The 27,683-nt window shown below is 46.6% G+C and overlaps 1 protein-coding gene across 27 annotated transcripts in view; it reads right to left on the bottom strand.

Moving 5' to 3' along the window:
- Positions 1 to 27,683, bottom strand: part of IL1RAPL2 (interleukin 1 receptor accessory protein like 2) — a 397,669-nt gene that overhangs the window by 189,877 nt on the left and 180,109 nt on the right. Inside the window, exons 1-2 of one of the 27 annotated variants that reach the window (XM_068697306.1) lie at positions 13,114 to 13,393; positions 11,965 to 12,286 (exon numbers count right to left, since the gene is read on the bottom strand). The exons of the other annotated variants lie outside the window; for them this stretch is intronic. The gene's annotated coding sequence lies outside the window, so the exon portion shown is untranslated. Of the gene's footprint in view, positions 1 to 11,964; positions 12,287 to 13,113; positions 13,394 to 27,683 lie in introns of those variants that run through there. 27 annotated transcript variants of the gene reach the window in all.

Raw genomic sequence — 27,683 nt, 5'->3', positions numbered from 1 at the left:
TTGAAGTGGATAATGTTTCCCTTTACTCGCTATTAAAGAATGTTTCTATTTTAAGCTCAAGTAACTAACTATTGGCAAAATTCTCCTATGGAAGCCCTGACATTTCTATATGACAAGTAAAAAAAATGATGCATCCTTGTAAAGTCCTTAAATAAGTGGGAAATTGGTTAAGCTGCTTGTTTTCATACATTTTTTACTCATACTCAATTTTTTACAGTCAGAAGACAATTTATGATAGAAGCATGGTTCAGGAATACAATGCTGTGACCCTATGACATTTAAATATGGGACACTGGTGACCATGCATGGGTAATATTTCCTAGTTGTGGTTGAACCCAGCAGGCAGGTCAGCATCACACAGCTGTTTGCTCACTTCCCCCTCCAGTGGAACGGGGGAGAGAATCAGGGAAAAAAAAGAGCTAAATTCGTGGGTTAAGTTAAGGACAGTGGTGCAGAGAAGGAGGGAGAAGAAAACATAAAGCAAGCGATGCACAATGCAATTGCTCACCACCAGCCGACTGGTGCCCAGCCTGTCCCCAAGCAATGGGGGGATCCTGGACCAACTCCCCCCGGTTTTGTTGCTGAGCATAACACCACCTGGCAGGGGACATCCCTGTGGCCAGCCTGGGCCAGCTGTCCTAGCTATGTCACCTCCAAGCTCCTGGGGCACCCCCAGCACCTCGCTGGCAGGGCAGAGCTGAAAGGCTCTTGGCTGTACGTGAGCACTGCTCTGCAACAACTCAAGCATCGATCGGTGTTATCAGCATTATTTTCACCTTACATCCCAAACCCAGCACCACACTAGCTACTAGGAGGAAAATGAAATCCCAGCTGAAACCAGGACACGTACCAAATCCAGTTCCTTCTCTGAGAACTGCTAAGAAGAAAAGAGCTGAAGTGCAAGGTCCTCCAAGGAAGTTTCAAATGACTTTCCAAACTACGCTACTTATACCAAAAGCAAGCATGCCTGGATCCAGTCCAAACAGAGTTTCACCTCATAATTAATTGAAGCTCCAGACAAAGCCCCTAAGAACAAAAAGAACATTCAGTTCATTTTCTGAGATACTCCAGAGTGCTAAAACTTCAGCTCCACAAGTCGCTGCATCCCCTCTAACTCAGCTGTTGGAATCAAGGGGAGCCCCCAGCCTCCCTCCATCTCCCACCCTGAAAGATGTCTGTCTAAAGCCGGGAGGAAAGCTAACTACAGCATTCAATAAAGCAAGCTGCACATTCTCACGTCTCAAACCAAGCTCACGTGTGCCAAGACAGTGAAGAACATGCAAAGATCTCCCCTGAAGTACGAACAGGTAGCACCATCCCAGCCCAGCACTGGTTTTGCAATGAAGCTTCATCAAAACATTTCACAGGGGAGATGAACTGCAGGAATTGCATCCCTGAATGGATCTTCAGGGAAAAAATGAATAAAACCTCCCCTAACATTGCTTGTTCCTGTAAACTGCATATTTTAGCTGTGTTCAATTCAATTCCTTGGAGCTCAACATAAGCCAGCCCTTTCTACCACACACAAGCATGACCAGAGTATGTTGTATGAGGGAGGGATGCGCCATAGAAGAACCATGGTGGCTTAGGAGAGTGGTGTGTGGCCGGGCACGGGCACCTTTCTAATCCCAGCTCTGGTTTAGATCTCAGCTGACAAGGAGCCAGGTTTTCCAGAAGACATCACCTGGCAGGCAAAACAGTCGTGCACTGAAGAGTAACCTAAGCTGGATTCGAGGGGAACAGCGGATAGCTGCTGCTCGCCTTGCTGCCAGAGCAGTTTGTGCTTGCATCCACATCAAAATAAGCCTCAATTTAAAAATGTTTCTCTTGCTTTTACCTGTTTTCACTTTATACTGCATGGTTTCTTTTCAGTCTTTTTGTAGCAGACCCAGGGGTCACTTTCTGATGTGCTTGGGACCACAGCTCCAAAAAAAACAATCTAAAACCTGCTTCGCCAGGAACAAGTTGTGCACTGCCACAGGAGGCTGTGCTGGGTACAAAACTGAAGATGTAATTCTGAACAACTTCTAGATCTGCTCTACCAACGCTGATATTTAACAAAGAAAGCTTGGCACGTCACTTCCAACTTCCAAACCTTCCACAAGTAACATGCTTCCATAAGCTTTTTTCTTTCTTTTATTTTAATCTCCAACAGGTGTTTTTGCATCATTGCAACTCACTGAGTTTAACTAGGTTTGTTTTTACACAAGTGAAAACTTCAAAACTTGGACATTTAAACTTTGTCTTCCTTCCCAAGAGCTTTCAGTGAGTGTTTGCTGTGTTTTAAGCATTCTAGGGGGAATTCCTACAACCACCTTGCCCTTTTTATTGCTGCCTGCAGGAGAAGACAACAACTAAAAATAACCTGGCCCTACACACCCAAGTTCCCCTGGTGGACGCTGTACAAGAGAGCTGGCGTTTCGCTGGGCTGGGGGAAGATGGGGCTCACAAGGAGGGGACTGAATCATTCAAGCATTTGTGTCTGTAATGCCACCACGTCTATTTTCAGCTCTGACAAAAGATTCATAGTCAGATGATACCGAGCGTTGCGTTCCTTAAGCTTCAGGCTGCAAATGAAAGCAAACCTCCTACAAAAAGCACCTGAAGGGAATTTCTTCCAGCTTTGCCAAGGCCGGGCCTTCTCAGGGCTCACGTCCCTCCAGATGGCGAGGATTACCTTCGCGTGGCCTTCTCGAGGAGAAGGAGCCTGCCCACCATTCAGAGGCAAGACTAATATGCAAACAAAATCCCCTGGCCATTATAGACGCAGCTACAACTCCGATTTTTTCTTAGAAAAAAATGTGCTAGCACAGACTTGGTCACCAGAGCTTTGATAACGCTGGCATTTGCAAAACAACCGTGCTGGCCTGACATTTTCCATCCTCCTGTTCTGTACTTCTATGCACTTAGCGATGAACTATAGCAATTCCCTCCCAACCCTTAATATTTTAGCCTCGTGATGATGTGGGCAGCCACTTCCGTACCTATTACTTCTACCGTGCTAACTTATGGTCATTTATTACTTACCTAGAGTGTTCCTGCACTTTAAACCTCACTAGATGTGCCAACTGGCCAAGTAGCCTTGTTGATACAATGCTGGTTTATTAAAAAGTTATTGTACTAGTAAACTAGCAAAAGCTACAGGAAAAAAAAAAAAAAAAAAGCATTTGGAGAAGGTTCATTTCCACACATGAAACGTCTCCATGCTTTTCTACAAAAAAACACTGCAGGCATCTGAGCACACGGAGCAGCTGTTCCTCTAACTCCGAGTCTCAGCTCAGAAAGAAGCTGAAAAGGGAAAATGTTGGGTAACTCTGGCAATTAAAGAAATAGCATCTTGCTATGACACCGGAACTAAATTCAGAAAAGGGACAAAATGACCACCATTTCTTAACTATCACTTTTAAAATACAACAAAGTTTTCAAAAAGCCGAAATTCTGCCATTTAAACAGGCAGGTAAACTGGTATCTGTACAGCCCCCAAGGCTCGGACGAGCAGCACCCGCTCATCTCCGTGTGGCTGCTCCGCATGCCCACCACTGAGCTCGTCCCCTGGAAGCTGGGGCAGAAGCAGCCATTTCTCAAACAAGAGAGAGACAACACCCCAGCAATATAGCAGCTTGATAAGACAAGCAGATAAAATGAATAATTATCTCAATTCCCTAAGGGAAAAAGAACTATTGAAGCTTTAGGGCAAGGAAACCTTTTCATACACAATACCAGCTTTAAGAAGACGCTGCAGATGGTGTGCAGGTCCTCATCAGGTTAGTGGCAGTGAAGAGATTTAAATACCAATCCCAGTCCATGGCTTTCATGCATGAGCATCCTGCTGTGTCTTCAGGTTAAAAACAATAATAATAATTAAACCTGGACTGAAATCATCACCCTTCCACATTGGTTTCAGCTCAGAGTTGTCTCAGTCCGAGAGAAGCAGCCACGTATTTGGATGTAGCCACTGCTAAGCCCTGAGTGCAGCCATCCACCACCAGAGCACGTGTGGTGTGCCTCTCCCATCCCTGCCCCCCATATACCACTCTCAGCCTCTCAGAAATTGTGATTTTGCTATGAAATACACTCACAATTCTCTCTTAGGGTTTGGGTTTTTTGCTTTTTTTTTTTTTCTCTTCATCTCAACTCCTCACTTTTTCCCCCACCAGCTGTTCCTTTCCAGTCCATGCACACAAATACTCCAGCTAAACTTTCAAACACACCGCACTGCTGCTGGCTACGCAAGTCTGCCTGTTTCTAACTATTTTTAAAATGCAGATGATGAGAGAGATTGAGATTACAGGGGCTGGCTGAGGGCTTGAAGTGCGCTGTTTTCAAGACAAAATTCCCAGAAGCTATAGCTGACAACCTCTTCATCATCATTAATCCATACAATTTCATTAACAGCTATTGTGATCGCTGAATTTAGCTTTCCTTTTCACTGATAAATAGAAGCCTGGCCCTGATTGTACTGAGAATAACATTATTCTCCCTCTGGGAGGACCTGCTGCTGACTTTCCTGTAATTTCCCATCCACTCAGCCCCAGCTTTTCCACGACCCCCGCCCCAACAGCTCAGCAAGGAGATGTTGAGTGGTTGCACTTCTGAGAAGATTGTGTGAGGACTGCACGGGAAAGTGGCGGGACTCGAATGCACGGCCTCAGAGCATTTGTAATGGCCAGATGTCCCTAATGTCATCACCAGAGGAGGCTGTGGCTGGACTGCAGCATTGACAGTGAGTCAGCCCATACAAGATAGCAGCTCCGCCACCAGGTGTGAGCCCACAAGAAATGGTTACTGCTGCACGGCCCCTCCGTGTCGAGGCCGATGCTCATTAAGGCGAGAGCGTGGCACTTGCTTTTATTCCCTGAACAACCAGAGCACTACAATCTCCAGGCTGACGATTCAGAAAAAGAAACTTATTTGGCCATTCCCTCACACTATGCTTTTTGCTTGTATTTTAAAGCTTTCATCCATAAATCACATCAAAGGCCAAGCACCAACGGTTGTCCCTTAAAAAACCCAAAACCGTTACTGCTTTCCACCTGCACTGCAGTGGATTGTGTCCATGAAGTTACGGCTCCAAAAGGGTGAAGACTTCCAACAAGTGTTATAAAAGATCCTTCATGCTCCAGTGGAAAATCACTGATCTGCACATTTCATGCAGCTTGTGGGTGAGCCAGCTGTAGTACAAACCTTGCACGGAGCTGGGAAGCTTCACAGGACTCCCGACAACTGCTCGGAGTTCCCACAGAGTCGAGTTTACGATTCAGGGCAAAGGCTGCCAAAAATTTCGCTCGTGGTCACGCTGAACGGGTGCTGGCTTCTGCCCAGGCTGCCATGCCTCTGCCTGTATCGCGGTGGAGGACGAGGGCTGCAGGCCAGCATTTCACAGAAATAGATTTGCAAAACTTTGCTTTCATCTGAAGGCAGGAGGTAACCCAACAAGCACCCTAGGATGGCACCATGCAGGGAGCATGCCGCGGTCACTCAGCTGGGCTGCCAGGCCTGGGACTTGCTCAGGTTTCATGCTACTCCCTGCGCCTCACTTCTCCTCTGCGCCGCTTCAGAGCCGGCAGGGAACAAAACGAGTCCTTAGAAATTGATTTTTAAAAGGAAATGCATCCTGAAGTGAATCATGACTGATTAAAACACGGGCCTTTTTTCAGCTTGGCTCTATTAAAATACATGACAGCTGTCACATAGTGCCAGGAGCCAGTATAAAAAGGACACCTGGAAGTCAGATTCCAGAGCGGTTTGATAACTGGCAAGATCATTGCTCTTATTTTTACTTTTTCCACTTCTGCATTTTGCTTCCTGCAAGAGCACCATCCGAGGAGTGCCTGGGAGAGGATTCAGCCCCAGGGCAGGGGGCAGGTTCCTCTACAGCAGGGCTGGGAGGGCCAGGACTCTATCACACGGGGTTGAACCCGCTTAGCAAAGAGCCCTGCTCGTGCTGTGCCTGCCTCTGAGCTCCAGACAGGCAAAAATCCTCCTCTGGCAGAGCCAGCTCCGCTTCCTGAGCAACATCCCAAGGGAAAGAGCAGGGCCATGGGAGACATATGGATACTGAGCCTTACTGGAGACCCCCAGAGCACACACACATGGGTGCTTCAGATCCTCACAGCAAGCTGTTACCCCCCCTGCAGCGCTGCCTTAAAACGCCCACGCTGTGCTCAGAAAGAGGAGAGCCCGGGACTGCTGCCCGGCACGGGGCTGCAGCAGGTCCAGCAGCGGCTCTGCTGAGCAAACGGGAGGGCTGAGGCTCCCCCTTCCCAACACAAGCCAACCTCCTCGTGCGGGCTCCGTGATTTACAGCGCTGGTCTCGTGAAGCTGCACTGACCCGTGAGCAGCCAGTGCTTACACGGGCTCCTTCTGCTCGCTGGAGCGGAGGCGAGCCTCTGGGGACTGTGCTCGCTGAGCTCCCCCGGCAGCCATCACACGGCCCCTGCACGCTCTGATCGATATTTCGGTGAGGTGACAGCCTTACGAGAGCCTCCACCACGCCGCAACACGGTGCCTCCGGCCATCCCATCTGGCCGAAGTCTGAAGAAATAAAAGATGGGCCTTGTGCTGGGTCTGAGAGATCAGCAGGTTCAGGCGTGCTTGAGAGTGTGACTAAGGTTTCGTGGCAGGTCATCTCTCTATTTCCTGACATGGAAACTATTTTATTTAATACTTCACTGCAATAACAGACCGTTGTGTAATACCCCCAACAACCTCCCCCAGGAGGCTGGTGGCGCTTTGCAAGCAGTTCCTGACAAGACACAGCACTCCTGGAGCAGTTACACATGGGGGTGAAGTGCCTTTCCCCTCCCAACACACAATGCAAGGCAGTGCCAGACACGTACCGTGCTCTGCCCGTCACTCGGCCACCGCAGGAACGTGGTGAACACCACTGTGTAAGAGGTTCCTCGTTCCTAATTCTGAATTTCTTGCTGGTCCTCATTTGCTGCCTTCTGATTTTCCCAGTTTCTGAAGAGAGGTCGCTGCTAGGCACGGGGCAGAGCACAGAGACTCTGGGATATAGCAGGCAACCTCTGCTTGCCTTTACCTTTTGGAAAATAGGGCAAGAAAACCAGGAGGTGAAAAATGCTTCCCAAATACAGTCTTGACCAGTAAATCACACTAGAAGTTAAAGAACAGAAAGTGACCAAGTGTCACTCGAATGTCATTGCCTGAGTTTCATCTTGGAACTGCTTCCAGCTTGAGCAAAGCACTTGGTGAAAACCCACAGCATGTAGTGGCTTGAAACATCCAACGCTGAGCTGCTGAAGGCTGGAAAAATTCCTCTCTGAGACACCAAGAGCAGTGGCAGGAGGGAACAGCGCGAGGGACACCGGCCCCACCGCCAGCTGCTCTTCTCTCCAGCAAAAGGACAGGGCTACTGCCTGGCTGGAAAAGCCAAAGATCCACCAGAAGGCAGCAGGGAAGGGGTCAGGACACCCAAGGACAGCTCCAATTAAAGACCCAACTGCTGTTTTAAAGAAGGCGTAGAAGTAAGGAAGGTGCTAAAAATCTCTGGGTGAAGCAGCTGGGGTTTGCTCTCAGACAGCAGCCGCTGATTTGGGTTCTCTGCCCGCTAGACACAGAGCAGGAACCCATCAGGCAGACGAGCCAAACACCATTAACTGAGATTATTCTCAACCACATTTATATTTTCATTCTGTTCAAGCAGAGACAGAAATTACTTTTTTCCTACAAGGCTGTGAACTACTGCTTTTCTTATTCCAGGCCAGCACAAAGTACAGGCGGGGAGTCACATTAGCGATGGTGATCAGTTTTCCCTGACTGCAAAGAAATCAAGTTTGGTGAGTCCCACCCTTTTCTATTTGATGGGAAGGCAAAAACTGGAGCCAGTCACTAATTACAGAGCAGGATCCACATTTATAAGGTGGACAGCAGCAGCTCTGCAGATTTGGAGAGCAAGCAGCCCATGGGAAGCCCCCCAGACTCCCATCAGCTCAAGGCGCAGCAGCATTGCCAGATAAGAAGTTTGGATACGGATTCAAATGTCTCCACAGGTCAGCCGTTTGCCTCCAGCTTTAACACATGGGATGCGTTTCAGGGTTCCCGGCGGGCTCACTAGACAGCTGCAACTATTTTCTCCTAATCAAGAAGCCTACCTGCAGCCGCCCCCCCCCAGCGGCAGGCAGGTCCCGCTCTCCTCCTGCAGCAGCGACTGTGACCTTCTCAATACCGCGCTGATTCCAGCGCTCACATTTTTCACAGCTCCCTGTCACAGCACAGAACAAGCCCGCGTGATGTGACCGCAGGCACTCGTGGGACCGAGCATTAGGCAGCCCTTCACGAGGCAGCGCAGGCTCCAGCAGATGGACAGCCCCTGCTCTGTGAGCCCTGCCATTCCGCGGGGTTTCCTGCAGCCAGTTTGATCACCTCCGAGGAAAGCGAGCTTTACACCTGATGCATCTGTGCTGAAAGACCCCCTGCCTTTAAAATGACTTTTCTGAGTGTTATTGGGAACAACAACATTAAGATAATGGCAAGACTGACAGTGAGAAATTCGCAGGGGATGCAGAATAAATGAAAACAATTAGTATTATAAATACAGGCTGGGCTTCACGTGTCTCACATGTCAATTATCCACACTGAACTTCTGAGGCTTTATCGTTAACAGGTTTGTTTTGGCAAAAGCTATAAAAATGAAGAGAAAAACCCAACAGTGCTGTTTGAAATTTATGCCATCACAGAGCTGCAAATAAAATGGAAGAATATTTTTATGAGCCATCAAATGTCTCGGCTAATACCAAGAGGCAGTTACTGAAACAAAAATTGTGAACGAGCCTGCCTAACAGCCAGCCCACTGTTTTGATTTTCCTGATGAAATGAGGAACAATTCGTGCTCGTACAGGAGAGTGGATGAGATCTGTTCAAGTATCAGCTCTGGCGGAACGCACATTAGCTGAGCGCATGGGTTTTGAGGTCAGCTGTCATTCTTTCTGAATTGCTCCCCGAGCAGATCACAGAGCAGATGGAAAAGGCCAGTTTGACATGACTCTTTGACTTAATTATAGCATTACTAAGACAGCATATGGAGTTGGGATGTACTGTAGGATTTCATCCAATAACTTTATTTCTCATAAATTCAGCGATCTGCTTCATTTGCTTTTACTTCATCTTCAGCGTCTGCATCCGCTGCATCTGAATTATTTTTACCTGTGCGTTACTAGGTCAAGCTCTCCTACCAAGTACAAGAGACATAAATCCACATTAATGTTTAAAGAACCACAGAATTTGAATTGTGTATCAAGTACCAGATCATTTCCAAAACATCAGTATTTGAACCGATTCACTGTTTTCAGCGTTAATTGTGTCAGATCCCTCGAGTTATCCCGTGACTGCTCAGAGACGAGCGATGCCAGACTGGTCTAGTGACGAACAGTCTTTGTATTACGGAGACTAACACCCCCTCCTTCCCCCACGAAGAATCATCGCACGGCATATGCCTGCCCATATGCACAAGGCAGTGCTCTGCAAAGAGCAAAAATCGGTCCAGCAGGAAGAAAGGCAGAGATGAAATCCCGAGCATGCTACCTGGAAGCCCGGCATGATTTAACACCTTAGCACTGCTCCAGTTGAATATCCCTGCTCGCAGAAAGCCCTGCAGCCTTCCCACCTGCAGAACAGCAACCTATCAACAAGAAATTTCAATTCTCGGCACTGATCTTCCGTTGGGAAGTTTTTAGGGAAGGAGAAAACAGAAGTGTTGTTCTGGCCACCTGAATGCTGCAGGTACACAGGGTTTTGCACCAGCCACCTGTGTCAATGCCTGCACCATCTGCAACACCGATAGGTTCAGACAGGACATCAGGGGATAGCGTAGGCGTGGACGTGATAAAATAAGAAACCTGCCATCACAGAAAAACGTACTTAACTGGACTGCAATTTCCTCCAAGATCTATTATTGCATGAAGGGTGCTGTGCAGAATACGGTACCACTGACAGCTGTACCCAAACCAGGAAGCACACAAATCCAACTCCTACGTGATGGTTTTAATACCCTTCACCCGTTTTCCTAAGAGGAGGAAATGGGGAAAGGATGGGTCTGTCAAACAGCGAGAAAGTGGTTCATTTCCTCTGCCCTCTCTCACATCATTTCAGCTTTTTCCTGCTGGGCACGAATGGAAGGTGGCAGCTGTTTGAAATTGGAAGGGACAGGAAGAAAGAAAAACAAAAACAAACAAACAAAAGGAATGAAAACTCGTTTTTCTATGATTTCTAAATTTCTAAATTAAACTTTCAGGGAAAATAAAAAGGGTTCATTTTGAAATTTCAACATGCAATTAAAAAGACAGCAAAGGTTTTCCTCTAAAAATATTACTTCTGAACAGTTTTTTTCCAACAAGAGATGTCATTTTAATCACCTCGCAGCTCTTAGCTGTAATATAGAAGACTTTTAATTCAGCAACTTGCCCTGACAAAGCAGGCTGTCAAACCTCCCTCTGAGGATCTCTCTCCAAAGCTGGCTGTTGGACCCCTTTATCATCTTTGGCACCTTTTGCTCTTCACTTCAGCTTTCTTAAAGATGAATCCAGCTCAAAGTAGGGGGAAAAAAAAGGTGGAAAAGGACAATACGACATAGAACCAAATATATAACGCTTCTGAAGATATCTCACTGCCTCAAAACCTTAAAATGCCCAATTTCAGAGGCTGGTGTCTCAAAGTGCCACATTAACAACTGATCACCATCAAGCTGAGTTTAACTACTTACACTTACAAACTCAGTGAAAATAGATGATGGTTAATGGCTCCTCATTTGTTTTCTGGGCAGGAAACAGACTACTGCACCACCTGGCAAGGAGGTACAAGCTCCCTGGGTGCTGCAGAGCCTGCCCGTGGATGCTCTCAGCCTCTCCTGGATGTTTTCAGCACACCTCACCTCTAAGCCCCATGGCAGACCAGGCTGTGCTGCAAGGAACGGGAGCTGGGTACAAAGAGCAGCCAGGACCGAGTACAGAAAGATACCAAACAAGAAAGAAAAGGAGAAAGGAGCATACAGAGGAGTAAAACAAAACCAGATGGGTACTTGTGGACGTTCCTCACAAGGCACTCCATCTCACTTGAGTCTTACTGCACTCAGCCTCAAAAGGCTGCAATTTATTATTTTGTCCAGCACTTGTAATAAAAACAAGACATTCCTCCTGTACCACTGCAATTCAGCAATACAGAAATGTCTTCTGATTTTTTTGTTGACAAAGCAGAGGTCAACTTGACCCATTCCTCTAAATTCCCCCCCGTTACCCATGCAGAGCTCTACAGTTACCATCCGGCACAGCGCAAGCTGCAATTTGGCCTTGCAAGTCAGCACGGCCAAAGCCAGCAGCTGCTGGTGGCTACGACAGACGATACCAACTTCACCGTCCATCCTGTCACGACCTGTCACTTTGCTTTTGAGGCTGACGGTTTTGTTCCGGGGGGCTGCAGTAAGGGGCTCGTCTCTTCTGGCACCCAGCCTTGGGATGGAGGCAAGCACGAGCTGGGCTGAGCTCGGCCATCACCCCAACCCCAGAACTGCAACGTCAGCCACTTGGGACCCCACACTGAAACTCAAACCCAACAGTGCCCACACTTTTCAAGGTCCAACTCAGAGTTATAACTTTGGCTCCTTTTTAGGTTTCTACTACGATTTACTTGACTTAGATTAACGCTATCAAGGGTTACAGGGGGAAAAAAAAAAAAAAAAAAAAAAAGAAGAAATTGAGGTATTTATGGCATTGGGTTTTTAAGAAGATTTGGACAACCCAATGCCATTAGGAACTGTCAGCCTACAAAGTGCAGTGCTTTACGCAGAGCGCTGAACCCTGCGCTCACAGGATTGTACATTTCAGCATATTTTAGCTCTACTTTCAACATTTGCTATTTAATATTATACAATTACTGTGTAATGCTTGTTGACAAAAAACAAGATGTTCACATGAGGGTTCCCAAACTTCCATACATAAAATTGAGTTTACCCGATTGCTGAGAAGGAGCTCATTTGTCTTGGAGTAGCTTTAAGTCAGGCTGCTTCTACCACAACGGCTTTGTGCAGTGACGTGCATGCGAGACCCGCTCTAATGAAACACGACAGCAGGAAACTTCGAGTTAGCTGCAAGCACTGCGAGTCACAAACACACCTCGGAGAAGTTATCGCCCACACCATCGCTCCCCAGAGGCACATCAGCACTTGAAAGAGGTCTCCTCTGAGAGGCTTTTACAGTCATGCCACAAAAGCCCAGGTGAAAGGCAGTTTTTCCTGCAGGTTCCTCTCCCAGGAAAAAATAATTCCTCCTTCACCTAGGGAACACGTAACAGACTTGTGGGTAACCTCAAATAAAAATGATTTAGAACTACTTAAGCAAGAAAAATATTCATATTGCGTCTACCTAACATCCAGCTGTTACGATTAGAAGTCAGCCAGAAATTTCGCCACGATGAACTTTCAAGGCAAAACTGAAGCATCGCTACTTGACAAATAAGTAAAAAACTAGAGAGAGAGAGAGGAAAGAAATGCCCACCTCGTTTTTAAATGACATTTTAGATAATTCAGCTTGACACTTCAAAATACAGAATTTAGCTGGTGCTGCATCTTTCACAACACGGGAGACGAGCTGTGTGGCAAATAAAGATGAGGTTATCTGCTGCAGTACCACAGGCAGGATCTGGGTCCCGACACCTCCTTACATAAGCCCTAAATTAAAATTAGCCTAGGAAAGCTTTGTTCTTGCTATAGAAGGCAACAATGAGCCTTCTCTCTCAACAGAAATATGTGTGCAGGAACCACGGCCAGATCTCCAAACCAGGCCACCATTTCTTTGGGCCCAGCTTGCCCTGAAACTACTTTTTTTTTTTAATTTTAAATATATAAAATTAATTGTATTTTTTAATTTTATATATTAAATAATCAAATAAATCAATAAAGTAGAAAGGAGGATTTAATTCATACGTAATGGAAGAGTAACAGGTAACATACCCAAAGTAATATCCTCCACTTAGGAAACTGCACGCAGTTTAGTAAGACCCAAAGGTGTATTTTTAATAAGAAAAAACATGTAGTCAACAGCTTCATCTTTAAAGAGTCTTTTCTGGGGTGGGACAGGAAATAGAAAAGAAACTTTGGTTACCTCTGGCATTTGTAACAGGAGATAACCTTAAACACCATTAATAATTTTCCTGCAGTTAAACTGTCCGCAGAGTAATTTAACCTGCTCCAGAACCCCTGGATAACAAAATTCCTGGGAAAAAAATGCAAGAAGAATTCCGTAACTGTAACATTACCATGGATAAAGGGAAATTCATGTATATAATTACTGGTTATCAAACACTCATTTCTTATCACAAACTTCTCTGGCTCAGAGGCATTACAACTCTACAAAGGCAGCATCAGAAGCAGCAACTGAGCCACACGCTCCTGGGGAATTCAGAAATGGTTTTCTAAAACTATCTCCTCCTCTTCAGACATGACATGATATTCTTGGAGACTGCCAACTCATCTATGCATCTGGGAAAAAGCAGCGAGCAGAGAAGCAGGATGAATAAATAAAATAACCCTCTTAACTTTCGCAGAGATGAAAAACCTTTGTGGACTAACTTTCTTAGAAAAGAAACGCAGTTTCTTTTTGAAGAGTTGTTAGGATAAAAATTCAGTTCTGGATCTTAGTACAGTCACCACCGGGAACAGGAAGAGTCTAAACAGTACAAGAGAAGCACCTCCAGCTGATGCGGCAGTCCCGAATTTAAACCTCGGGTCCTCTCTGAGCGACTTGACCTGATGGAGAGATGTGCACACGGACACGGAACCGCCACCAGTTCCCTCATTCAACACCCACTGAACAAGCAGTAAATAAACCTCTCGGGTGCTCTTTAGAAAAAAAGATAACAGTTAAAGCCTCCCAGTGAAAAGGTAAGTATCTAGACAGCTCATTTAAATATCAATCATCCCAACTTGCCTCTACTTGACTCCTCCACTCTGCTCCCACAGAAGCTGAGGGGACTTTGCTGCTGCCACCAAGACGAGACCTTGCCCAGCTCTGCAGCTGCCAGCCCAGCCTCCTGCTCTCAGCTCTCTGCATATTTTATAGAGGAGACGAGCAGAGTACTGAGGTTAGTTCAATATTAGCAGAAACACCTCCACAGCTGCTGGAAGTTTATTAAATGCCACGAATGTTGGCAAGACAAGTCTTTCAGATAAACTTGATCTTTCCCATTTTTACATTCTAGAAATTACAGTCTGTAAATTTTAACCCATGAGAACCTAAGATAAATAGTACCTTAGATAGCTAACCGAATTCTAATTACTAGTCATCTGGTTTCTGTCCATCCTAAAGATGGATACAGTTCTAACAAGAACACCACTCTGCACAAACCGAGCATTTTCTCTTCCTGCCTTCTTTGGAATAAGAGGGGGCAGACCAACCAATGCTGCTTTACAGAGGATTTTTTTTTTTTTTGCTTCATTTTCCAAAGGATCTCATGCTGCTGCTTGGGTCTCTGGGTTGAGTTTCTGCACAAAAACTTCACCAACCTTTCTGACGCTGTTGCAGCTTTAGGGTGCGTGGCTTAAGTTCACTCAGAGTTTTGTTTGGTGAGGACAAAGGATGGCCTACACCTCCCAGATCTTACCTGTGAGCAGTTTGGTGAGGAACTCTGCTCTCTTGGAGCCTTTACACATCTGTTTTCCAGCACGTTTTCCTTTGTCATCATCAAAGTCCTACTCAGGGCTTTTTGCACATACAGTTTCTGCTTAAGTTTCAGAAGCTCTCACCAAAAAACTCAAAAGTTTTTTCAACCCAAAAACTCCTAGGCCTGAACTGCTGAGTTCAAACCGCTCCAGGTTCACTCTGACAAGTGACTACCACGACTTAAAAAGAATAATTTCCATGTTGGAGATGTTCTGAAGTAAAGGAGCTTCCCAGCACCCATTACTTTCACTCCTGTGCTGAGAACAGTGCCTGGAGGTGAAATAATTTCTGTCTGCAGCAATCAGAGCTCAGAGCAGGGAGGCTCAATGCTGCTCCGCACCTCCAGCATTCCGGATGATTTCTGGTTTTCAGCATCTGTTCAGGATAATTAGTCCATCACTGCTTGGAAAAACTAAAGGTTTTCTAAGGTTCTTTCCCATCACTTAAGCCAGCATGCAGTAGTGCCTTATACCCCCGTTTTGTATTTTACTCTTATTAGGTTGTTTCACCCCATTCCTTAATCTTGAGATACTGAGAACTTGGCTTGGTTCTAAAACAAAAAGTTTCATCATTTGAGCTGATGCCTTCCAGCCAACCTCTGCCAAATGCAGTTTGCTTAAAAACTTAAGTCTATCTAGCTGGAGCTGGGTAAGAAACTTGCGGCAAAAGCTGCTTTATAAATAAACCTTGTACTCTTGTGTTTGAAGAAAAAAGAAATGTTTCACACAGGAAACAGAGAATATCTGACTGCACGGAACCAGAGGAGACATTCAACGGCGTTAATACACTCATCCAAAAGGTTCTGCTAATTAAAAGCAAATGACTCCTTGCAAACAGAGCAGCAGTTTCGCTTGTTTGAGTAGGCAGCATGTGACTCTCTGCTTTCAGTTCCTGAAAATGTGACAGACGTAACAGACAGACGTTGAGTAAGAAGCCACTGCCTCCACAACGCGCTCGGGGCCAAACTTCAACTTCCCTGTAATTACACTGTGATGCTGGAAGAGAGCACAAACGGGCTGGAGATTTTTTTCTCCCTGAACGTATTTATAGCCACGTTATAAGTACTGATTGGACATCACAGGTGGTCCTCTGGCAGAGCAGGACCTCCACTGGGCTGCTTCTGAAAGCTGTGTGTGGAGCAACATAAAGGAAAAGCCCAGGTTCTATGCCTGATGCGACACAGCTTCTGTAATGTGGTCAGAAAGCGCTGAGTGTGTTCAGAGTTATTGAAGAACATTTCTCATCTGCTTTCTTTTTGATGTCATAAATTAGAAGAAGAAATCAGATCTCCCTCACACATGCTAGTCATAGCTCTTAAACCACATTTGGTCCAGCTAAAGCGTAGGTGGTTAAAATACCACGAGGATGGCAATTGCATCAACTCCTCCGCACAAAGTAGGGGTAATAAAAACTGCTTATTAGGGTTATAGCTTCATAAAAATGCTTTAAGCTCCTTTACATGGAGTATGTATTTTATATATATATATAAATATATATCACAAACTTCTTGGAGTTCAAGCAAACTATTTTCAACCAAAACAGTTTTCAGGTAAATACATCTCACTGGTGCCCAGTCCTGGCATAAATTTCAGGTGCCCAAATGTCTCCTGAAATTTGACCTTTAGTAAACAAGAACTCCTGATGCCCTGAGAACTGCATTGGGAAAATACATTAATCGTGAAACAAACATGAAACAAATTCCATATTCTGCAAGGTTTCAAAACTACAAAAAGAAGAAAGTCGGTTTTAAGAGAAAGCCAACTGAAAAGTGCTTGGAAATGTAGGAGTTAGATGGAAAAAAACAAAACTGCCTTTCATAAATACCGTAATTTTTTTATGAATGCTCCTGAGTCACTTAATTTTCTGTGAAGCCTTTAGGACACTGTAACAACGCTGCTTTGCTTGTTACCCTACTATTAAAATAAATAAATAAAAACTTGCTAACTCCCACATGCTAATTCACAAGGCTCCAGGTAATCATCACGAGCTCACTTCAGATCCTTACTAAATGCTCAACGCGTTCGATGTGGAGTGCTTTTTCTTGCCTATTATCAAGTAAAAAGTAGAGTTATTTGTTATCATTAAAGCCCTGGCGGAGATGCTCTCAGAGACTTCTCTCTGTTGATGGAGGCCAATTTGTTGGGCAGGAGGGGAATCGGGGCTCCTGAAGCTCATTGAGAAAGTTGAGCAGGCATCCATCCATCTCACTGCCTGCTATATTTACCAAATGAGTTCATTAGTCTAGCACGTAGAATTAGTCTTTTGTGAGACTAGGGAAGGAAAACAGGATAGCAAGGGTAGGAATTTATGCTGAAGCTCGATAATACGACCCGGGGCAGCAGGCAGCACGCCTCTGTCAGCTGGCTCTGCTGGGTGCTGAGCTCAACCTTGTCACCTTCCCGGGACGAGCAGCTCTGCGCAGCGGGATTTCCTACCTGCCACTCCATCCCTCCGTCCTTCTGGCCACGAATCATAACAACAGATATAGAGAACAAGAACAAAGACCAAGCTGAAAGGGAAGAAGTGACAACTTCCCAAATCAGATGTGACTGTGACCCAAATCAGGAGGGGAAGAAAGATTAATTCCTCCTGGCATGCTAATTAATTATCACATAGATTGCTTATTGATTTTCTCCTGGTCACTCCGATACCTTAGGAAGCTCACTCGTTTCATACAAACTCCTCACAGAACGGCAGAGCAAAAGCAGACAGAAAACCCACGTGGGTCAGGTGTGCACCTCTGCAGAGGGGCAGGGACCGGACGGATCCATCCTCTGGGCGCTGAATCTCAGCATCCCGAGCCTCGTCTCACCCCAACTCACACAGCCTACGTTTCTCAGGAATGATCTCCCAGTGAGGCAAACCAGGTCTTGCTGATAAAAGCAGCCAAATTCCCAAGGTCGCCCCTACGGCACCGCAGATTCTTAAAGCTGTCCTACCCTGCACAGGATAACAGGCTGAATTCCCAGAGAAGTTACCTAACGGGAAATTTCCTAATTATAGGATTAATTACCGACACAGAATAAACAGCAGATCACGTCAAGCTGAGGGTAACGATTGGTGCAATTAGCTCTTTCATATCAACTAAACTGACAGCTACTCCTGAACTAGGAATTCGTAATACGGGGAGGTTCAATTGTCATCATCCCTGGAACGGGGAAGCACACAGTCGTGGGATCCTTTAGCTTGGAGAAGACCACTGAGATCAAGTCCAACCAGCAAATTGCGAAGCTTTCTGATTTGGCCAGGTCTGCCTTTCTGCCTTTCCCCACCACAGACCCTGCAGCAGGCAAAGCTTCCCCCAGGCAACGTGCCTGGGACGATTCAACACAAGACGAACGATGCCAGGAGAAAGCCCACCCAGCCCAGCCCCACGAAGGGCTCCGGCAGCAACGTGCCCCCCGCAGCGAGTCCATCTGCCCCTACCTGCACACCCGTGCTCCCAGCACTGCGGGCACTGCTCGGCAGTAGCTGAGCAGGGAGGGATCTGGCCCTCTAAATGCAGATTGAAGCACGTGTTTAACAGCTTTTCTGAAGCGAGATGCTGATGCATTTAAGAGGAAAAAAATAGTGTTTTTTGTTTGTATTATCCTGACAGAAGCAGGTGCCTGAATAATGCTTTCTCCAGTAGGAGGAAACTGTAGAAGGTTTTTTTTTTTCCATCCTAGGAAAACAGTCAACAGCCTCGTGCCCCTAGAACAGGGGAATGAAAACTGTTTACGTCTTATCTCTAAATAGTATGAACACATGCCATTTAAGCTGTTGATTTTCTTTGGCATGCTCTGGGTACCAGGGAAACATCCGTACTGCAAAGGTTTTAGTCGCCTTTGTTATGTTTTATTGGGTAGCAAACAAGTTTTCAGTGCAGATTGCAGAGAAACTGCCTGCACTGATGGAGCAGGCATAGCAGCGAGCAAGGAAAATCCTTGTGGGCAGCATCTTGTTTGTTTGGGCACGGGGACATGGCTCAGGTCTTGACTCCTTATACTTTTTATACTGTTTATACTGACAGTATAAAATCCGGGTTAACCCCCATCTGTCAGCACCCCGTCCTGTACCCCCCTCCAAAGGCTTTGGGTTCCCTTAGAGCCAGGCAGAGCCACTGCCACCTTCCAACCATGTTGAGGCCATAAGGCACACAAAAAATGGATTTATGTCACAGGAAACAACCCTACTCCATGCAAATGAATCAATCACAGACCCATGCAAATCTTTGAGCTGTTTTTGCAGCACCTTGCCTCAAAAGTTACCTTGACAACCTTACTGTCTCTGACATCACCTCGCTGGTAGAGGAAGGGTGCCTCATCCTTGAATTGCTCAGCTGAACAGGCCGGCACACGCGCACACAAGGTGATCGCGTTATCCTTATCTCCTTAAGAAAGCGAGCTCAAATCAATCAACAAAACTGAAAATACGAGAGTTTGTCAGGCTTTCTGCACAGTGCTGGGGCAGGTAGCTAAGCCAAGCCACCCCAAAGGCAGGGTATCCCCCGTGAAACACTGGGGAAACAGAAGTGTTTCCCTCCCAAAGCCCAGAGCCTCGCAACAAGTGCAAAATACAGACGTGCTGATGCAGAGATGCAGCTCCCAGGGAAGGATGCACGTGGAGCTCATTGCATTTTGGCGTGGATGCCTGGATCAAACGAGTAGCTCTACCTCTGAAACGTGATGTGGGTTAGAGCGTGCTCTTCCCATTCTGGAGGAAAACAGAAGTAATCTGCTGAAATGAAAATCAATTTCAGACGTTCCTTTATTCCATTTCTGCTCTGTGAAGCTCCTTTCTTTTCACACTGTTACATGCATGGTACATAATTCCTGCAGTGTCGATAGATTTTCCTTTAGAAAAGTAGTGAAGGTCTTAACTTTTAATACAAATTATTCCTTAGGAATCCTCGGCTGCTATTTAAGCCGTTTAATTCAAAGACTTCTAGCTCTCATTCAGAAAACTTTAAGTGACACTAATCAGACCCAGCTCTTTTTATTGTGAGCGTCCAACAATGCTAATCGGGTGTGACTAGACTCTAGACTCTTTAGTCAGAGTATTAAGGGCTTCTTCTCCCTAAAGTGGGATTTATTAGTAAAAAAAAAATTAACCTTTTTTTTTTCTGTATAATCTGCTTACGTGTGCTGCAATTGGTGAAGATTAGCTCCCGCCTTTTAATTCTCTTTTCTGATCCTCCGCACAGCCATGCACACGCTGGACATGAAACGATGCAGGTTTGAGAGCTGAAGGCAATCTGTTTCGGTGTGTTTTGCCACGACGCACCGGGCATTACAGGACAACCCAGCCCCTGTGATAATCCACGCACGAGCCCCAGCAGTTACACAGTCACAGAGGAGCTGACAATTTTCCTGTCCCGTCACATTTGGAAAGGCCCAGCAATGCTGCACTGTTCCTACAACCACCCTGGCTTCAGAGCACCTTACGGCACGCCCAGGATCTGCCCTCGATCCGTGACGGTGTAGGCAGGGGGAGCAGCAAAGCCAGCAGGTCGATGCTTCTGTAGGAGGCTGCCACATCCGTACACCGAGTTCATCTCCGTACTTCGTTATCAGAGACCGACGTGTGACACGGAGCCAACTTTACCCGACATCCAACACAAATTGCAATCCCAGCAGATTCAGGAGCCTGCAGGGGCCCAGCTCCAAGAGCACTGAATTAAGTGTGAAATACCTTTAGTCATCCCAATTGGGTGGTGCTGCCCAAGTATAATCAGACTCCTAGCGTATCCTCCGCTCTAATCAGAAACAGGGCGATGAAATCCAGCTCCCTTCACTGTTGGATTCTGACTCGTGAAAGGCACGAAGCAGGCCCCGGATCTCTTGGGAGGGCTGCAGGAACTCTCCTCTCTGCACCTCAGCTGTTCTCCCCTTACGAGATGCACCAGTGATGCCTCTTCTCGTCCCTGATTCCTGTCTTGTGCAGTTCAGAGCCCGCTCCAAGCACCGGAGTGAAAACCAGGTGAGGTGAAAGACGTACAAAGGCAGTGGGCAGCGCACGGCAGGAGATCCAGGGCTCTGAAACGCAGCCTGGCCTCCAGTGAATTGCACCGAGATCTGCACCAACGATTTGGTAACAGCATTTTTGCAGGTCTCTTTCGTGTTCCACACCCCAGGGACGCATCCCCTAATCCCAGCACCGCACGCCTGGGGCTAGCAGGAGCCTCCTTCCTCTCCTCCTCCTCGCAGCCTCCCGTCTGTAACCTGGCACAGCTGATGCGAGGGATTAAGTGAGAGCCGGGGGGGGCGTTCTCATCACAGTGCCATTCCAGAAGATATCACCCTTCTGCAAAATCAACGTTTCCTCCAGGGAAAAACTGAACTAACAACAACAACAACAACAAATCAACCCTGATAACAGCCTTCCTGCAGTGCCAGAGGCAGGGAGGGAGCAGAGACAGGGGCTCAGCTCGCACAGAGCCTTTTGGGGACAGGGGGACCACGTCAGGGATCTGCCGGATCCCTTGTGGGGCGAGCAAGGATCCCACTCCCCAACCTCGGCCATCAGCTCACAGCAGCTCCCAAGCAGGCAGAAGCAGCAGCTTGTCAATCCTCTTCCACTTCACCTGAAACCAATTTTTGCCTAGAAATCGTTCTGCCTCAGGCTTTAAAGTAGATTTTTTTTTCTTTCCAATTAATTTCAAACTTTTCTTTTTGGCTTTTTGTGCAGCTTTGAAACGCGTTTCATTAATGCAAAGCGTCTCTTCTCTGAGCGCTTCTGAGCCAACAATGAACAAAATTTCAGGTCAGTGCATTAACACCGACAGCTTGAAAGCAGAACCTGTGCAGCAGCTGCAGGACACAACATTTTGCTGTGCAGCTAATACAACGTGATGCTGTGTTCATTACCAAAAAAAAAATCTAAGTTTCTAGAAAAAAATAAAATACACTAATTAATTTAATGCAAAGAGGGAAGAAATGTCTGCCTGGGATGCTCAGGAACGCTGCCATGGCCGCAAAAGCCCCGGGCAGAGGCTGGGAGCCCCCAGCCTGCAGGCAGTAGGGGCTCCTGAAAGGCCACGAACATCCTGCACCCACGAGCAGTTTTCCGAGTGCAGTCCAGCTATGTGGTATTGCCCCAAGACAGATGAGGTGTTTCTGTGCTCCCAGCTCTGCCCCAGCTATGGTTTAGCCCCCCCGTGATGCTGCTGACCCCCTGCACACCACGGCACGGGGCAGTGAAAATAACGCTGCTGCCCTCCGTTAACAGGTCGGGCTGTCAAGTGGCGTGTGCGGAGCTTCGATGACAGCTACACCCCCACTCCCCCACCTCATAAATTTAAGGTGAACGGCCCAAAACCTGACTGTCCTCGAAGCCTGTTGTCACTGGAGCCCCATGGAGCACTGGCATCCCGTGGAAATGGAGCACGGCATTTATCTCACATCAAGCAGCACTGAGGGAGAAAACAAGGGTTTGGGTGGGAGACGGCTCCCTGTGCTGAGATGCAGCATCTGAAACACTGATCCAGGTTTTATCATATTCTTTCGGTATTAATTTTGACTAATAGGGTGCGACAGTCCCTAATATGAGCAGTCTTTCCTACCCTACTGGTGACAACTAACGCTAATTCAGCATGACTCTTATGTGATGGGGGAAACGTTGACGTGGCAAAAGAGCAAAGATAAGCGTGCTCTAGCAGGCTTACCAAGCACCAGGTTCAGGGCTGGGAGTAGTTTTCGAACACTCAGATACCATCTCTCCAAATAAATGGATACACAGCCTCATCAAGACACCTCCCTTTTGGCGTTTTGTTCTGTTTTTTCCTCTCTTGTGCCAGATAAATGCATCAAGATTCTTTACTAACTCTTTCTAAGGCAGTTTTATTCACCTGAAATTACTTTCATAATTCTTACCAGTACTTCTCAGCCACCAGGATGGGATGTATTGCAGCAATTGCCAGTACTGCTTACAGTGAAGGGGCCACCTCTTCCCAAGCCATCAATGCTTACATATTCACACTGTTCCTCTTCACCACGGCGCTCCATCTTGGGCTCCTCTTTAACAGGTCCTCCCATGCAAGCTGTACAAGCTTCTCAGAGCTGCTGCTCTCCAGACACAGATCTCCATCCAGTTACATGCAAGCTGCACTCTTACTCCTAGCTGGTCCCTAGAGATCAGAAACCTGACCTCAAGGCTGGTTCAAAATACATGAATCCCATTTACCATGTTTCCTGACCCTGCAGACATCACTAATTACTCTTCAATGATCTGTAATCCTTCTACAAACCTAATCAGAAGTTTTTTTTTTTTTATTTTACCTTCACTGAAAAGCTGCAGAGCAGCATGACAAGAAGGCATCCCTGCAGAATGCTGCAGCTGGCTGCTGCTCCCAGTAACTTCGGGTCCGTTTTGAGCCAGGTGAAACATCAGCACTTCAGTTCTAAGTCACCTCGCATTGCCTGCGACCTAAAACAGCTCCTCCATGGAACGAAAGAATCTATTTGAAAGAGCTTTTAATTTGAGCTTCGCAGATTAAGCACAGCAAAGAATCCTTCACGCAGGACATGGCATCGACAAAGGCGTCACACCACATCTAATTCAGCACATACACCGGGGCAAGACTTCTACATTTCAGCGTGGTTTCATCAGAGCAGGATCACTTGTGGTGATGCTTACAGAACATTTTAATCCTGGCAACAGGCAGCACACCAGAATCACAAACACGGCAATGCAACACTGAGTATTCCTAACATCAGCAAACCAATTACCTGGCATTAACATCCTAGGTAGCTAAAAAGGATGATCATAACAGCTGTATCTTTCCTTTTCTTTTCTGTTTTATGCCATAGCAAAGAAAACAGGGAAAAAACACACCTCATACTGGTTATTCTCATACCTTGTTCTCAGCCTGGGAAGACAGCAAATCCTAATTAGCAATGGGACTAATGCTACTAAAATAACAGGACCCCCTTCTGCAGATTAGAAAGCATTATTAGTTTTTTTTTCTTAACAAGACCCTTGCTGCACCAACAGAGTCATTATTTAACACGCAAGTGGAGAAAACTTGCATCGACTCTAACAAGGTTTGGCTCAAATCCTGTGCTGATCTGCTGTAGCCCACAAGGACGTTCAGAAGCACAAAGAGCTCTTGTATCCGGGCATGAGGCATCAAAGTCAGACCCAAAGCCTCAAGGCCAACTGCTAAAGCTGATGTTATGTCTCTGGGCTATGGAGACAACACAGAACTGAGCAGCCCCTCTTAAAAAGATGCTGCTAATTTCTGCCCTATTCGAGAGCTGCAAATCAGTCGCATTTGCATTTCTCTCCAGGGAACAAAACCGTATGGATGTATTGCATTTACCTAAGAAATAAATACAACTCTGCCTGACAGCAGAGAAAGATCTTTGCTCTAGCTTACCAGACCCTTCACTGCAGACAGAGCGGTCTAATTAATAATATTTACCTATTAGTATTTGCAGTAATTAGCCAAATACACTGTCCATGTGGTTCTGCCTCTCTCTGTACGTGGTTTCCACTCTAACATCTGACATCCCCCACTCACCATGGCTGGTGGTGTCCTGGAGCTTCTATCCCTGGCCGTATCAATGCCTACATCTGAATTTGACCCTGTACTCTTCCACTGGTGGACAAAGCCTGGAATTTGTCTCCACGCCTTGGTCTTGCAGGGCCATGCATTCAATTTCAAAGCTCTTCCATGAACTTAACTGGGTGCTACCTGGCTGGGAGACTGGATGTGTAATTGGTCCTGGAGCAGGAGGAGATTTTGTCCTGTCCTGGAGACCTTTAGAGCAGGCATAGATGAGGATGGGAGAGGGAAGAAAAAGGAGAGGTGCAGAGAATGAACTAAGGTAGGAAAGCCTCACATAAAGGGGATCTCACAAGCCTCCAAATCGAACACTTGTCTTCAGGTCCCCTGATACAAGATAAAGGATGTCTTGTAGAAACTGCAGATGCTGACTCGTCTTAAACTAACCACAAAAAGCCAGGATAAATACTTCCTCGGAGACCCTTCCAATGACTTATCTGGGAACTAGCACTCCCATGCTTCGGGGTCTTTTTGTTTTCACCCTGCAAAGTGAGTAGTAGGAGTGAGTAGGTTTTAGATAAAGGAAAAAAACAAACAAAACAACACACTAAACCCCATCCTTGCTCATGGCGAAGGAGGCCGGGTAAGAAAAGCCACCCCACAACTACAGATGATGGCCAAAGGAAGTTAAGGAGAGAGTGTCAACCAGTAGGGAAACATGCCTTAAGAAGAGGCATTAAGCATAAAAGCCTGCATAAGAAAAAAAACAGAGGCTGTCTGGGCATGTTCCTTCACTGTAAATTACCAATAAAATATTGAGCGTTCTGAAAAGGAACAAGAAGTTTTCATTCTTGAGTTGATTTAACTGAATAACAACACATTAGTCACTCCAACTCCCACTCGCAGAAATGCTTTTTTCACCCTCTGGAAAGGTGATGAGAGGGAGATCTGTGTTTTGGATTCGTGCAGTTTCCCTTAATTGCCATTTTTATTTGCCAACTCTATCTAGCAGGCTCATCGGACATCTCTTCTGAGATTCTCAAACATTTGGTCTCCTTGAAAAGACTTTTCTGGTGGCAGCGTGGGCTGAAGATGGCAATTTAACAGGTACCTACAGAGAAGCAAGGCGAGCTCCAGAAGATGGCTGTGTCCCCCCCTCCAGTGGGAAGCCTCAGACACGAGGACAGGAGGCACAGCACCCCCGTATGCGGGCATGGATTGCACCACACCAAGCTGCTCAAAACAGGCACAGGCTGAAAACTGAACAGTTTTTGCAGCCCCAAACAAGAAGCACACCCCCCCAAATTTCTGGGTGATGGAAGTCAGTGCTTGGAGAGGCACAAAATAAACCTGGGAAACTCGTGCACGTGCTGTGACAATAAATACAAGGGCTGCAGGATGGGTGCAAAGCCCACCCCTGGGGCTTACCAAGACTGAAGGACTAAGATTTGGAATTAAGGATCTCATTTCCCAAACCTTATGAGCCTGGAAACACGAAGCCATCCAGAAGAGCTGGCGGGTTGCCCTTTCGCACTGTTTCTCGGAGGCCTGCAATTGGGTTGACAAGAAGATCCTGTCTGCGGAAAGACTGGGGGAAACGAGCCGGGAGCTGAGCAGCTGAACGCAAGCCCCAGCAGGAATCACTGACAGCTCCACGGCAGCACGAGGAGTTCAGCCCCCTGTAGCATCCTACAGCCTCCAGGCAGCTAAAGAACTGCTTTGCACCGGCTTTGGGCCCTCTGACTGGAAATGGTTCTTAGCAAAGCAGGGTTTGAGAGCCCCACCGAGGGCTTGGAGGGGCTCAGCAGCCCCTCGTCCTCGCTCCTGGCAGATAGCACTACGGGACTGAGCACACGGAGCCCCCAAAACATTCCTTTAGTAGCTCCTAACAAAGCCGTGAGTCTTTACAGAGCTAACATCAAATATAACGGCCCTCCATAACACATGTATTTAAAATTATTTGTTTTGCCATTCCAAAAACTTGTTTTCAATCATCCCCACTAAAACCATCATCCCAGCTCTCCAGGAAGCCCATAAGACATTTATTTCCCTAGGTCCCTCTCTCCACACAGACTGGCAGGGCTTCGTTTGCACGAGCTCCGTGTGACTGTCGATATTTGAACCACCCAGACAGAACTTTATTTACTGGAGCAAAATACATTAATTCTGATTCATTTAAGCACTTCACCAAAGTGGCAGTTCAGTTTAATCAAATAGGAACGTAACTGGGTTATATTTGATTCTCAACTTTGAAAAGCCAACGCTAAGATTTATCAAGGGCTGAATTTAGCCAAGTTATCATCATTAAAGATTGATATCAGGTAGCGGGGCCACGTGGGCTTTACAGGCACAGCGCCAAGCAGCAGAGCTTCCAAAAGGCTCTTTTATGGCACAAAACCCACAGCCATTCCCACGCTGCCAGGGACACCCTGCCCAGGAGCTGACCACCCCAACACCAGGCACTGTGGGCAGATGGGGACAGCAGCAGGGGTGCCACCGTCCTCATCCTCCTCGGGATGTCCCCAGGCCTTGGAGCGAGCACTGGGGGAACAACAGTGATGTCCTTCAACAGAGGAGAACAGGTGTGGATAAAACAATTCCCATACATTTTAAAGGAATCCTTCTTTTCAATCAATGACCCCGGCACTGAAATTTTTATAGGGCTTGCCCTTTGATTTCTGTTTCTCTGACTCAGTGCTAAGCCCCTGGCTTCATTGCACGTTTTCTTTCCTGTTGCCTTGCAGCTCCGTGCCCATGGAAACCTCCATCAGAGGCACTTCTGATGTGAGACAGCGCACCCAGGAGCTGGAAGCTGCCCTGGGGAGCAGATTCCCCATTCCCCATCACCTTCATCGGGGCTACGGGGGTCTCCACTCCGGTCTCACTGCTGTATCAAGGACAGGATTTATTCCCACACCTCCCCAGCAGCCAAGGAGATAGTTTGCACTGCTCACCGGCCAACACATCCCACTGAAGCCTTCTCTGTGGTCTGGGTCTCGCTGCCAGCCCTCCCCTCTGCCTCCCGACAGCCCCGCTTCAGCTGTGACCTGCGAGGCACGAGGCAGCCCAGTTTGCAGCAGGAGCACGAGGAGCTGCCAAATTTAAACAAACCAAAGCCCTTGCTAGGAAAGGCACACTCTTAATTATTTTTAAAATCTTCTCTCAAGAGTGTGGGAACAAGAAAGCAGTGACAGCTGGAGGAAAACCACTACAGCAAGCTAAATATTCAAAATTATCTTCTGGAAGGAAATCTGTCCCATTGAACTGAATTTTCCTCATGTTAAGAAAAAAAAAATCCTCTTGACAGAAGCAACCGAAATAGAAGACAACTAAAAAAGCTGAAATCCTTGTGACAGCTTGTCAAATTATCCTTCACCAATGAACGATCATACTGTTTGGGTTTGTATAGGAAGGTAGGTTCCTACACCTAGATGAACTAATTACTCCGGAATACACATTTTAAGTGACACGCTGGCCAAAAATCCTTTTTCCCCAGAATGTCAACATTTTTCTTCAGTGAAAATCT

The sequence above is a fragment of the Anas acuta genome, chromosome 13 (assembly GCF_963932015.1).
Source record: "Anas acuta chromosome 13, bAnaAcu1.1, whole genome shotgun sequence".
Taxonomy (NCBI): Eukaryota; Metazoa; Chordata; class Aves; order Anseriformes; family Anatidae; genus Anas; species Anas acuta.
The sequence above is the reverse complement of the archived record's forward strand: the minus strand, read 5'-3'. Positions and strand labels throughout refer to the sequence as shown.